This window comes from Schistocerca nitens, chromosome 2 (genome assembly GCF_023898315.1).
Source record: "Schistocerca nitens isolate TAMUIC-IGC-003100 chromosome 2, iqSchNite1.1, whole genome shotgun sequence".
In the NCBI taxonomy this organism is placed as follows: domain Eukaryota; kingdom Metazoa; phylum Arthropoda; class Insecta; order Orthoptera; family Acrididae; genus Schistocerca; species Schistocerca nitens.
Genome location: NC_064615.1, coordinates 186591444 through 186603497, shown reverse-complemented (window position 1 = coordinate 186603497; position 12054 = coordinate 186591444).

Genomic DNA, 12054 nt, shown 5'->3' with positions numbered 1-12054 from the left:
TGTCTTAATTTATACGGAGCTTAAGTTGAAAAACAGCTGAACAAAGTGCCTTCAAATGTAATTAAAATGTTTCTTTCTTTTTTTTTAACGTAACACACTTTCTAAATAGCCCCCATATATCCTTCAACTCACTAAAATATGCACGGCTGAGTGTACTTTCTGTTGTTCTCTACATTAACCCTTTAACCTGGCATGAAGAAATGGCTTTTTCACCCAGACTATTTTTTGCTATACCAGGGATGAAAAACATTCCTTATATTTATTGTGAATCCGGGGTGTATGTAACCTACTCATCTGCTTACTGATTAGGCTATTGGTAAAATCTGCTTAGCCGCAATATAACGCCGATGCAGTGTTAGTGAAAATCTGGCTGAAAATGTTTCTGGTTTGACATGGTATCTCATTCATGAAATAAAACTAAACTGCTCTTTGTTACATGAAAAGGCACAATAATCTCTGGTTTTTTTAAAAATATAACATCTGACTGGAAACCACTGACACACTTTGCGTTTTTTCATACACTGACAGACTCTTGTTGCGTATTGAAGAGAGAGTGTCTGAAGATACACTAAAGCTAATATAAAAAGTTTCAAGATGAGCCCTGTGGTAAATCTTATGTATGTTTGGTTTAAAACACATATTTGTATTTACATATTTGTTAACACATTATTTTCATCCCCACATGCAGCAGAGCAATTTTTATTTCATTTCATAATTTCAGGGTTTGTCGGAAAAAAAACTTTTGTTGTACATCATTTTTAAGGCCTTTTACGAATCTGCAGAAAAAAACAATCTGCTAAATCTCTTCATTTCAAAACAATAACACCCTGCAGATTAGTATCATTGACACTTTCCGCCAAGAGATTATTAAGCTGGCCACAGGGCACCTAGAGAAACAACTCAGTTGCCAGACTTTATGCTGAGGCTGTTTTGTGGAAAAAAAAAAGATTTTAATGTTAATAATAACCACTACAGCTATAGTGAGGTAGATTTATTACGTCACAACCAGTTTCGTTCTGTGAACATCATCAGCTGACACTGCTAACAGTGTTCATAGAAAATTACACAGAATTGTGCCAGTAACGTAATCCACAAAATCTAACTGTCTTATGTAACACTGAATGCACATTCTGAAACATGGCAAGTGCACAAACACACCGGTGACCACTGACCACAAGCACAACAAGCAGTGAATGTGGCATGCTGTGTACACTTACGAAGTTGATTCTTGCATCCCACAGAAACACAAACTTGTTAAAAACATGTAAGGAACCACAAGCTGACTATACTTAAGATTTTAGATACTATTAGCCACACCTGTAACTTGATACATTGTTCATATTCCTTATGAGATCTACGATCCTTTTCTTCCTTCAGCATATAAAGTGAACAACGCTATAAGATTTAAGATTAATTCTTCTACTTTCAAGTTTATTTCATTTATGAAAGCTACTATTGTAAGCCTATTTCCTTATAACTAAATACTGTCATTGGCCCTACATGGATAACAGCCACATGGTTCCCCAAGTTTCACTACCATCTCTGTGTGAGATGACCTTTCTGCTAAGAACTGGGCAGCACACACAATTTTGGCAATTTTTTAACATAATGAAAATCCATGCTTATTTCAAACATTCAAAATTATTACTTCAAAGAGTCACTGATTTATAGCTTTTAAATGACTTTGAAAGAGCTTTACTTCATACATACAAATTATGATTTTAAAAAGAAGTATCTATAATTATTGAAGAACCACTCAGACATGGTTGAAGTGCTATGTAGCAACATAAATTCTCTTCTGAATGTTTTCAGAAAGAGTTAAGTTTGGTAGTTCTCTTCCCCCTTACAACATTACTAAGAAAGGAGGTGCAGCAGTGTCATTGGACTTTTATTTAGAAGGGTGGTGGTTCAAATCCCCAAACACAAAGCAGAAAATGCCATGATAAAGAAAAGGACAAGTCAGAATCTGTGTAATGTCAAGTTGGTGCAATATCAATACCAATGCCAAATCCAATAATATGATAGCTATAGTTCAAATATCAGCTAGCAGCAGCAGCAGTAGTTCCATTAATCTTAAAGGCAAGGATGCAACTGCCGGACGCTTGCGGCAACTATTCCAAAATAAGTCAGAGGTTCTCTCCAAGAGGCATGTATATGAAGAGTACTGCATGATGATGATGATGATGATGGTTTGTGGGGCACTCAACACTGTGATCATCAGTGCCCTTACAAGTTCGAAATCTTTCGATTTCCAGTCTCAGCACTTCTTGACTGAGACAACACAAACACCCAGTCCCTGGGTGGAGAAAAATCCTGAACTGGCTGGGGATTGAACCCCGGACCCTGTGATCCAGAGGCAGCAAAGCTAGCCACAAGACCACAACCTGCAGACAGTACTGCATGTCCACTACACTGTGATGGCTCATGGTAGATGTGCTCCATTGGTACAATCTGGAGAGGTCTATCTTCACTCTACAATGCTTCCAGAAACCCAGATGTAGGTTTCCCATGATTTCACAAAATTGCTTAGCTAATGAACACACTAGATGCATTCATGAAGTGCTTTCTAATGATAACACGAAATTTTGTGGTGATGTTATCGAGTAGGCAAATTTGATCTTCATTTGTGCCTGATGGCTACACATTTAAGAAAACTCCACATCATGTAACCAGTGTTAATAATTGATTCTTCTGAAGAAAGCATTAAGACATTGAAACCTTTAATAAACCTTGCTATTGCAACTGATTTGGCTGTTTTTCACATTTTCTTATGGAGAATATAGGAGATTGGAGTTGAAATAATGGGCAATTATTTAATGGTCAAAAGAACCTGAAATTTTAGCATTAGTTCTGTTCGGTTGGAGGTTGAACTATAGAGTTGAAAGGTTGCAAGATGGATTATCATGTTTGGAGAAAATCTTTTGAATAAAAAATAAGTGCCTCTAGTTTAACACTTTCTCCACCCATTGAGGCTTACATCAGATGTACAGCACTCACCAAGGCTGGAAAAAGATAGGGAAAGAAATGAGACAATGTCTGTTCTAAGGAACTATCCACACCCATATTGAAGAAAAGTCCTGAAATTTGCCTTAAAACTTTTAGGAAAATCTCTGACAATCTAAATCAGTATGATAAAACAGGGATTTGAACCACATTCCTTTCAAGTACAAGTGTAGTGTCTTATCACCTGTTCTGTTTCTGACCAAAGATGTGGCTTCAGTTAGTTAATTTTCTCTTTGATGTTACCTACAATCGTAAAATGAGTTTAAATCATCAATCAAGTGCAGGCATTATGCAGTATCCACATCTCTCCCCTTAAACGACACTGTTCTGATGATGTGGCAGACACATGTCATATACACTCCTGGAAATGGAAAAAAGAACACATTGACACCGGTGTGTCAGACCCACCATACTTGCTCCGGACACTGCGAGAGGGCTGTACAAGCAATGATCACACGCACGGCACAGCGGACACACCAGGAACCGCGGTGTTGGCCGTCGAATGGCGCTAGCTGCGCAGCATTTGTGCACCGCCGCCGTCAGTGTCAGCCAGTTTGCCGTGGCATACGGAGCTCCATCGCAGTCTTTAACACTGGTAGCATGCCGCGACAGCGTGGACGTGAACCGTATGTGCAGTTGACGGACTTTGAGCGAGGGCGTATAGTGGGCATGCGGGAGGCCGGGTGGACGTACCGCCGAATTGCTCAACACGTGGGGCATGAGGTCTCCACAGTACATCGATGTTGTCGCCAGTGGTCGGCGGAAGGTGCACGTGCCCGTCGACCTGGGACCGGACCGCAGCGACGCACGGATGAACGCCAAGACCGTAGGATCCTACGCAGTGCCGTAGGGGACCGCACCGCCACTTCCCAGCAAATTAGGGACACTGTTGCTCCTGGGGTATCGGCGAGGACCATTCGCAACCGTCTCCATGAAGCTGGGCTACGGTCCCGCACACCGTTAGGCCGTCTTCCGCTCACGCCCCAACATCGTGCAGCCCGCCTCCAGTGGTGTCGCGACAGGCGTGAATGGAGGGACGAATGGAGACGTGTCGTCTTCAGCGATGAGAGTCGCTTCTGCCTTGGTGCCAACGATGGTCGTATGCGTGTTTGGCGCCCCGTGCAGGTGAGCGCCACAATCAGGACTGCATACGACCGAGGCACACAGGGCCAACACCCGGCATCATGGTGTGGGGAGCGATCTCCTACACTGGCCGTACACCACTGGTGATCGTCGAGGGGACACTGAATAGTGCACGGTACATCCAAACCGTCATCGAACCCATCGTTCTACCATTCCTAGACCGGCAAGGGAACTTGCTGTTCCAACAGGACAATGCACGTCCGCATGTATCCCGTGCCACCCAACGTGCTCTAGAAGGTGTACGTCAACTACCCTGGCCAGCAAGATCTCCGGATCTGTCCCCCATTGAGCATGTTTGGGACTGGATGAAGCGTCGTCTCACGCGGTCTGCACGTCCAGCACGAACGCTGGTCCAACTGAGGCGCCAGGTGGAAATGGCATGGCAAGCCGTTCCACAGGACTACATCCAGCATCTCTACGATCGTCTCCATGGGAGAATAGCAGCCTGCATTGCTGCGAAAGGTGGATATACACTGTACTAGTGCCGACATTGTGCATGCTCTGTTGCCTGTGTCTATGTGCCTGTGGTTCTGTCAGTGTGATCATGTGATGTATCTGACCCCAGGAATGTGTCAATAAAGTTTCCCCTTCCTGGGACAATGAATACACGGTGTTCTTATTTCAATTTCCAGGAGTGTAGCTCTACTTCATTAAAACAGTATCTGTGACGGAAACATCCACTTACCTTGTGCTGAAAAGGAATCAAGTGAAATAGAGTGACACACACAAAATAAAGAGTATAGAGGAATGCCTTGATTTTTAGAATCTTTTAGACATTTTGGAGAGAAACGAAATGAAAATAAGAGTCATGAAAAAGAAACAATCTTAATTTGATAAATATTTTTAAAAAATGTTTAATTAGTTGATATGAACATAATCTTCAATGACATTTTCCAGTATCAGGCTACTGAATTACCCCCCCCCCCTCTTATGACCTCACCATCAAAGAGGCTTTGAATCACACACTTCTTCCTCAATTTCTTTACTTCAGCTTACCTTTATGCTTTTGTAATGGGAGATAGTAATGAACATTCTGCCTAACTATGAAGACAATTTTAAATATTTCAATAAAATTAAGCACTCAGTAGGCTGTTCCAATTTCTTCTGAATTCAAGATATTTTAAATAATTTTCTATATGCACTGCATCCTCCACACCATTTTCATTTAAAATTCTGGTAAAAATATGGACTTAAGATAGTTCAGCTCCAATCACCATACTAGTTACATTTTTTTTCTTTTTACAGTAATAAAAGAGAAATTGTATGAGAACTTGGACTGTGGGAAAAGAATGAAAGAGGAAGCCATCAGGTAGAATTAAGCACAGTGCATAGCTTAATCATTGCTGATACTTGGTTTACAAAATCATGAAGGAAGGCTGTACCTATGTGGGACACTTGGAAGCACAGAAAGGTTCCAGACAGGTTACATAATGGTACGAAAAAGAGCTTGAAACCAGAGTTTAAACTGCGAAACATGTCCAAGAGTAGATGTGGGCTCTGACAAATTACTGGTTGTGAACTGCAGAAAGGCAGGACAAGTAAGAGACTGGGATCTGGATAAGTTGAAAGAATCTGGGATTGTTGAGAATTTCAAAGAGGACATTAGGCAATGATTGATTGAAACAGCTTAGAGACACAACAGAAGAGAAATTGGTAGAGTGTATGAAACAGAAAAAAAGACAAAGCTCAGTAGAAATCACTGGCTATTACCAAACTATCAGTTTAATAAGTCATATTTGCAGGACAGTTACACGAAGAATGGAATAACTGGTATAAGACAGCCTCAGGGAAGATCAGCTTTGGTTCTGGGAAAATGTATGAATACACAAGGCAATGCAGACCCAATGACTTACCTTAAAAGATAGGTTAGAGAAGCAAACATACATTTATAGCATTTGTGGATTTAGAGGAAGCTTTTGAAAATATTGTGTGGATTACACTGTTTGAAATTTTGAAGGTAGCAAGGATAAAATTGAAGGTAGCAAGGATAAAATACAGGGAGTGAAAGGTTATTTACAACTTGTACAGAAACCAGACAGCAGTTATAAGAGTCGGAGAACATGAAGGGGAAGCAGTGGTTGAGAGAAGGAAGTGAGACGAGGTTGTTAACTATTCCAAATGTTAATCCATTTCTACATTGAGCAATCAGTAAAGGAAACCAAGGAGAAACTTTGAGAGGGAATTAAAAGTTCTGGGAGAAGAAATTTACTCTTTGAGATTTGCTAATGCCATTGTAATTCTGTCAGAGACAGCAAAGTACTTGGAATAGCAGTTTAATGGAATGGATTTGAATGAAGTGGGTAGTGTCTTGAAAAGACATTATAAACTGAACATCAATGAAAGTAAAACAAGGGTAATGGAATGTAGTTTAATTAAAGCAGGAGATGCTGATGGAATTATACTAGGACGTGAGACACTAGCTACATCATGAAAAGCATTTCTGAAAAAGAGGAATTTGTTAACGCTTAATATAAATGTAAATATTGCGAAGTCTTTACTGAAAATATTTGTCTGGAATGTAGCTTTGTATGGAACTGAAATGTTGACAATAAAACATGCCGACATAAAACAAACAGAAGCTTTTGAATTGTGGTGCCGAAGATCAGGTGGGTAGATCGAGTAACCAGCCACTGGCTTACCCTGGTATTTTGTCAATGGTTTACTCCAGTATTTCATTAATTTTAATAATTTAAACTTTCTTGTGAGGGGAGTGAAATAAAAAGAAATTTGTGTGGGTAGTGAGAGAAAAAAAGTTGTAAATGTTATGGCAAAAACTAATTACATTTACAAAGATCTAAACTTGACCCTACAAGCACAACAATTTCACAGTGAGAAAGCTAGACAAACAAAACTATTTAATTGTCAATTTTATGCTGTTAAAATTCCCAAAATTTTGGGGTAAAATTTACAGAAATGTCAACTTTGCAATTTGTTAGTGCATGATAGAGCTGGTGGTGTAAGTGGTGTAACTGGCCAGTCAATAAGACTGAAAGGAGGTCAAATATGGGAAATAACTGAAGGATTCACAAATATTTATACAGCAGCAGGAGGGAGTGTCATGCACAACGTACTAACAATCCTGACCCCCACGAGGCGGGGGGTGAATGTGGTGGTGGTGTGGTATTTGAATGTCACTTTTCTATGTTATTCTTGGATAACTAGAAAACTGGAACCTTGTAACGAAAACATGTCCCAGTACAAAATTATTCCTAAGAAAGGTCTCATCCATTTTCTCTAGGACTAACTGTTTGCATACAGGGAGCTAGAGAATAAGAGGATCACCCGTAATGTGCATGCACTGTACCTTAAGAGGTTTTCGTAGGCCTATTTGAGGTTGTTCCCTGACTTGATAGGCCACAAGCTATTTGTCTAGACTACCTCTACACCATGTTGTAAACAATTATCAATTACAGTTTGTATAAAAGATTTAAGAGATGATCTGACCAGTTGTCTTAGATTCTTTGCAGATGAGGCTATCATTTACAATCTAGTAAACTCATCAGAAGACCAGATCAAATTGCAAAACAATTTTAGCAAGACGTCCGTATGGTGCGCGAAGTGGCAATCTGACCCAGAAAAAAAAGGTTATCCACATGCATAGTGAAAACAATACGTTAAATTCTGTTTATGCAAATCATCACACAAAGTTATCAATTCAACTAAATATCTAGAGATTACAATTAGGGACTACTTCAACTGGAACCATACAGGTTGGTTGGCTTGGGGGAGGGACCAACCAGTGAGGTCATCAGTCCCATCAGATTAGGGAAGGAGGCAGGCCGTGCCCTTTCAAAGGGACCATCCAGGCATTTGCCTGAAGCAATTTAGGGAAATCACAAAAACCTAAATCAGGATGGCCAGATGCAGGGTTGAACCGTTGTCCTCCCGAATGTGAGTCCAGTGTGCTAACCACAGCACCACCTTGCTCAGTGGAGCCATAATAATAATAATAATAATAATGTTGATGCTCTTGGGAAGGAGAACCAAAGACTGTGTTTTATTGGCAACACTTGAGAGATGCAACAAATCTAATTTAAACTGCCTACATTATGCTCGTCTGCTCTCTCCTGGAGTATTGCTGCATCTGGAGTAGAGCAGAGAAGGGGGACAGTTAGCAGGGTGCGAGTGGGGGGAGAGAAGAGTGCTGCCTAGTGGGATGTGCAGGGACTAGATGGTGGCCTGACAAGACTGCCAGGTGCAACATTGGAAGGTCGGGGGAAGGAGGAGGGGCAGAGAGCAGAAATGGAGAAGAGCAGGGGAGGGGAAAGAATGACTGGGTGCATTGGCAGAGGGTGATACACAATGAGGGTGAGGGGTCAACAAAAGGATACCAACTATGAAATAAACACAAAATTAGTAATGGTCACAGAGTGGAATTTCCAGACACAGAGTTTTCTTGAGATTTCATTTGCAAGCCCCAATTAACTATGGTTGAATAGGATGCAAGGGTTTCAAATTATTAGAGGCAACCTGCTGTTATTTCTGTTGTTTCAGTGGGTCTGTTGTTTCATACACATTTGCATATACATCTTTTCAGAATTTTTCATGTATTTACATATGGGTATAACATTATAAGTACTTGAAATATACTGCAATATCTTTCAAACACTTGAGGATAAAAACTCAAAATTCACAATAAGGTACTCTGCATGAACAGATGAACAGACTTGAAGTTTTCTGTAACCAAAGTTCCCCCCCCCCCCCCCCCCCCCCCCACACACACACAGAGAGAGAGAGAGAGAGAGAGAGAGAGAGAGAGAGAGAGGGAAATGAACAGAATAGAATGAAAAAGACTTGTTTCAGATGAGGATAAGATTTAAATCAAACAGTCCATTGAAGTCTACAATCCCAGAGAACAGAAAGAAATGTTGTCTGGTGGAGTAGAAGCTAAATTAATATAACAAATAAGCCCTCGGTCACAAATATTAAGTCAATTGGGCTTATTTGTTCTAATATAATTCTGACACGGTCACTGAACCTTAGCAGCTATGTTCAAAGTTTATTATTAATAAAATCTATGAAATATCTACTTTCACATTAACACAGAATAATTTTATTACCACTCTGATGACTGACATTAGAAGAAGAACACATTTATGCCACTATTAGTAGCACCTAATTTTTAGCAAAATTTGCATTTATTTTTGGCAATATTTCTGTCCAATTTTTTTGTATTCGTATATGATTAGATGTCCAGATTTAATAGGCTATTACATGCCTGACGACACAGCCTTAGGGTTTTGAAATGACTGTTAAAAATGGTATTGATTGGGGGAGATTTTTTTTTTCTGGAATGTTTGCTGTTGCAGAAACTTCAACAGTCATCCCCCCCCCCCCCCCCCCCAAATGGCATTTTCTTGTTTTCTTCTTTTGAAACTATTTAAGCTTTAACAAATGATTGTTCCTGTCGAGAAGCAGCAACATTTTCCTGCCAGTGAACAGAGGACATTATTTTTCTTTTCTCGCCCAAACTGATAATTACAAAATCTGCACAATATTGATTTTGGCTCTCCATGAGCGTTCATAGCCATGTGACCCATACTTAATGCTGCATATAGAATCGACAAGGTACTTAGCATCGAAGTAGACCAAAAATAACTTTATTCGCACATTAGGGGAAGACTTTCAGTGTGGTTGAAATAAACTGACAGGTTTTGTTTTCAGGTCACTGTAGTGCAGAGCATGGATACCAAAAATTGGCAATCAGCTGTGAGCTTAACCCTTTAACTGCTCTGGACCTGTTAACGTGTGCACCTTTGTTCCTGTCCCTGTGTGCTGCGAATGTTTTTATACATGCCACCAGTCCTTTTACCTGGAACTCAGAACGTGTCTACGCGTAGACATGTTCAGAGTACCAGGTAGAAGGACTGGTGGCATGCGTAAACACGTTCAGAGCACACAGGGACAGGTACAAAGGCGCGCACGTTAACACATCCAGAGCAGTTAAAGGGTTAAAGAAACCAGAATTATGACCACCAGAGAGGAAAGGAACAGTGCTCGGAAACAAGTCCTGCCTCCTCCTCACAGAGCAGTGAGCCTACACCAGTGTTCTGTGAAACAAAGACTGGCACATGGCCATAGGGATTGTCAGTCCCTTCTGGTGTGAATGTCATAATCAAACTCCTTGATGGACCAGGATTAGTCTATTCACTCATTTCAAAACACAAAAAGAAAACAACCAGCAACACACAATTGAACGCATTCAGTAACAGCTACCACACAATTGCTTGTTGAGGTATGCAGTGTCATAAATGAGGTAGTTCAGATCCAATCTCTCCTGGTATTTGATACATTTACCGTTTAAAACAACTGCCACCAAAAACTGACATGTTACACCAACTTTTGAACTTTATCTAGCAGACAAACCTATGTGTTTCTTTGTTGTAAAAAGATGCTAGGTCTCATTGCTGAGCTATGTGCATTACATGGAGTGTACCTTAAGCCTCTGTAAATGATCAAACAACTTTTTAAACTTCACTAGTTTGTCAATCATAATGTGTTTGGTGTTTTTTGAGAAAAATTTTGACTGAAGGCTACCTTGACATGATATCAGATGTTGTTTGTATTGTTGTTATGCATGTTTAGCAAGAAAAGAGTTTTTCTCACAATATCTTGAGTTTTCACAATCGTGGTAATTACTATCAAAAAAGTATGTAGATAAAAACAGAGAAGTGGCAAGTACCAAAATGGTAGCATCATGGTGTCTTTTCCAGCTATATACACTCCTGGAAATGGAAAAAAGAACACATTGACACCGGTCTGTCAGACCCACCATACTTGCTCCGGACACTGCGAGAGGGCTGTACAAGCAATGATCACACGCACGGCACAGCGGACACACCAGGAACCGCGGTGTTGGCCGTCGAATGGCGCTAGCTGCGCAGCATTTGTGCACCACCGCCGTCAGTGTCAGCCAGTTTGCCGTGGCATACGGAGCTCCATCGCAGTCTTTAACACTGGTAGCATGCCGCGACAGCGTGGACGTGAACCGTATGTGCAGTTGACGGACTTTGAGCGAGGGCGTATAGTGGGCATGCGGGAGGCCGGGTGGACGTACCGCCGAATTGCTCAACACGTGGGGCGTGAGGTCTCCACAGTACATCGATGTTGTCGCCAGTGGTCGGCGGAAGGTGCACGTGCCCGTCGACCTGGGACCGGACCGCAGCGACGCACGGATGCACGCCAAGACCGTAGGATCCTACGCAGTGCCGTAGGGGACCGCACCGCCACTTCCCAGCAAATTAGGGACACTGTTGCGCCTGGGGTATCGGCGAGGACCATTCGCAACCGTCTCCATGAAGCTGGGCTACGGTCCCGCACACCGTTAGGCCGTCTTCCGCTCACGCCCCAACATTGTGCAGCCCGCCTCCAGTGGTGTCGCGACAGGCGTGAATGGAGGGACGAATGGAGACGTGTCGTCTTCAGCGATGAGAGTCGCTTCTGCCTTGGTGCCAACGATGGTCGTATGTGTGTTTGGCGCCCCGTGCAGGTGAGCGCCACAATCAGGACTGCATACGACCGAGGCACACAGGGCCAACACCCGGCATCATGGTGTGGGGAGCGATCTCCTACACTGGCCGTACACCACTGGTGATCGTCGAGGGGACACTGAATAGTGCACGGTACATCCAAACCGTCATCGAACCCATCGTTCTACCATTCCTAGACCGGCAAGGGAACTTGCTGTTCCAACAGGACAATGCACGTCCGCGTGTATCCCGTGCCACCCAACGTGCTCTAGAAGGTGTACGTCAACTACCCTGGCCAGCAAGATCTCCGGATCTGTCCCCCATTGAGCATGTTTGGGACTGGATGAAGCGTCGTCTCACGCGGTCTGCACGTCCAGCACGAACACTGGTCCAACTGAGGCGCCAGGTGGAAATGGCATGGCAAGCCGTTCCACAGGAC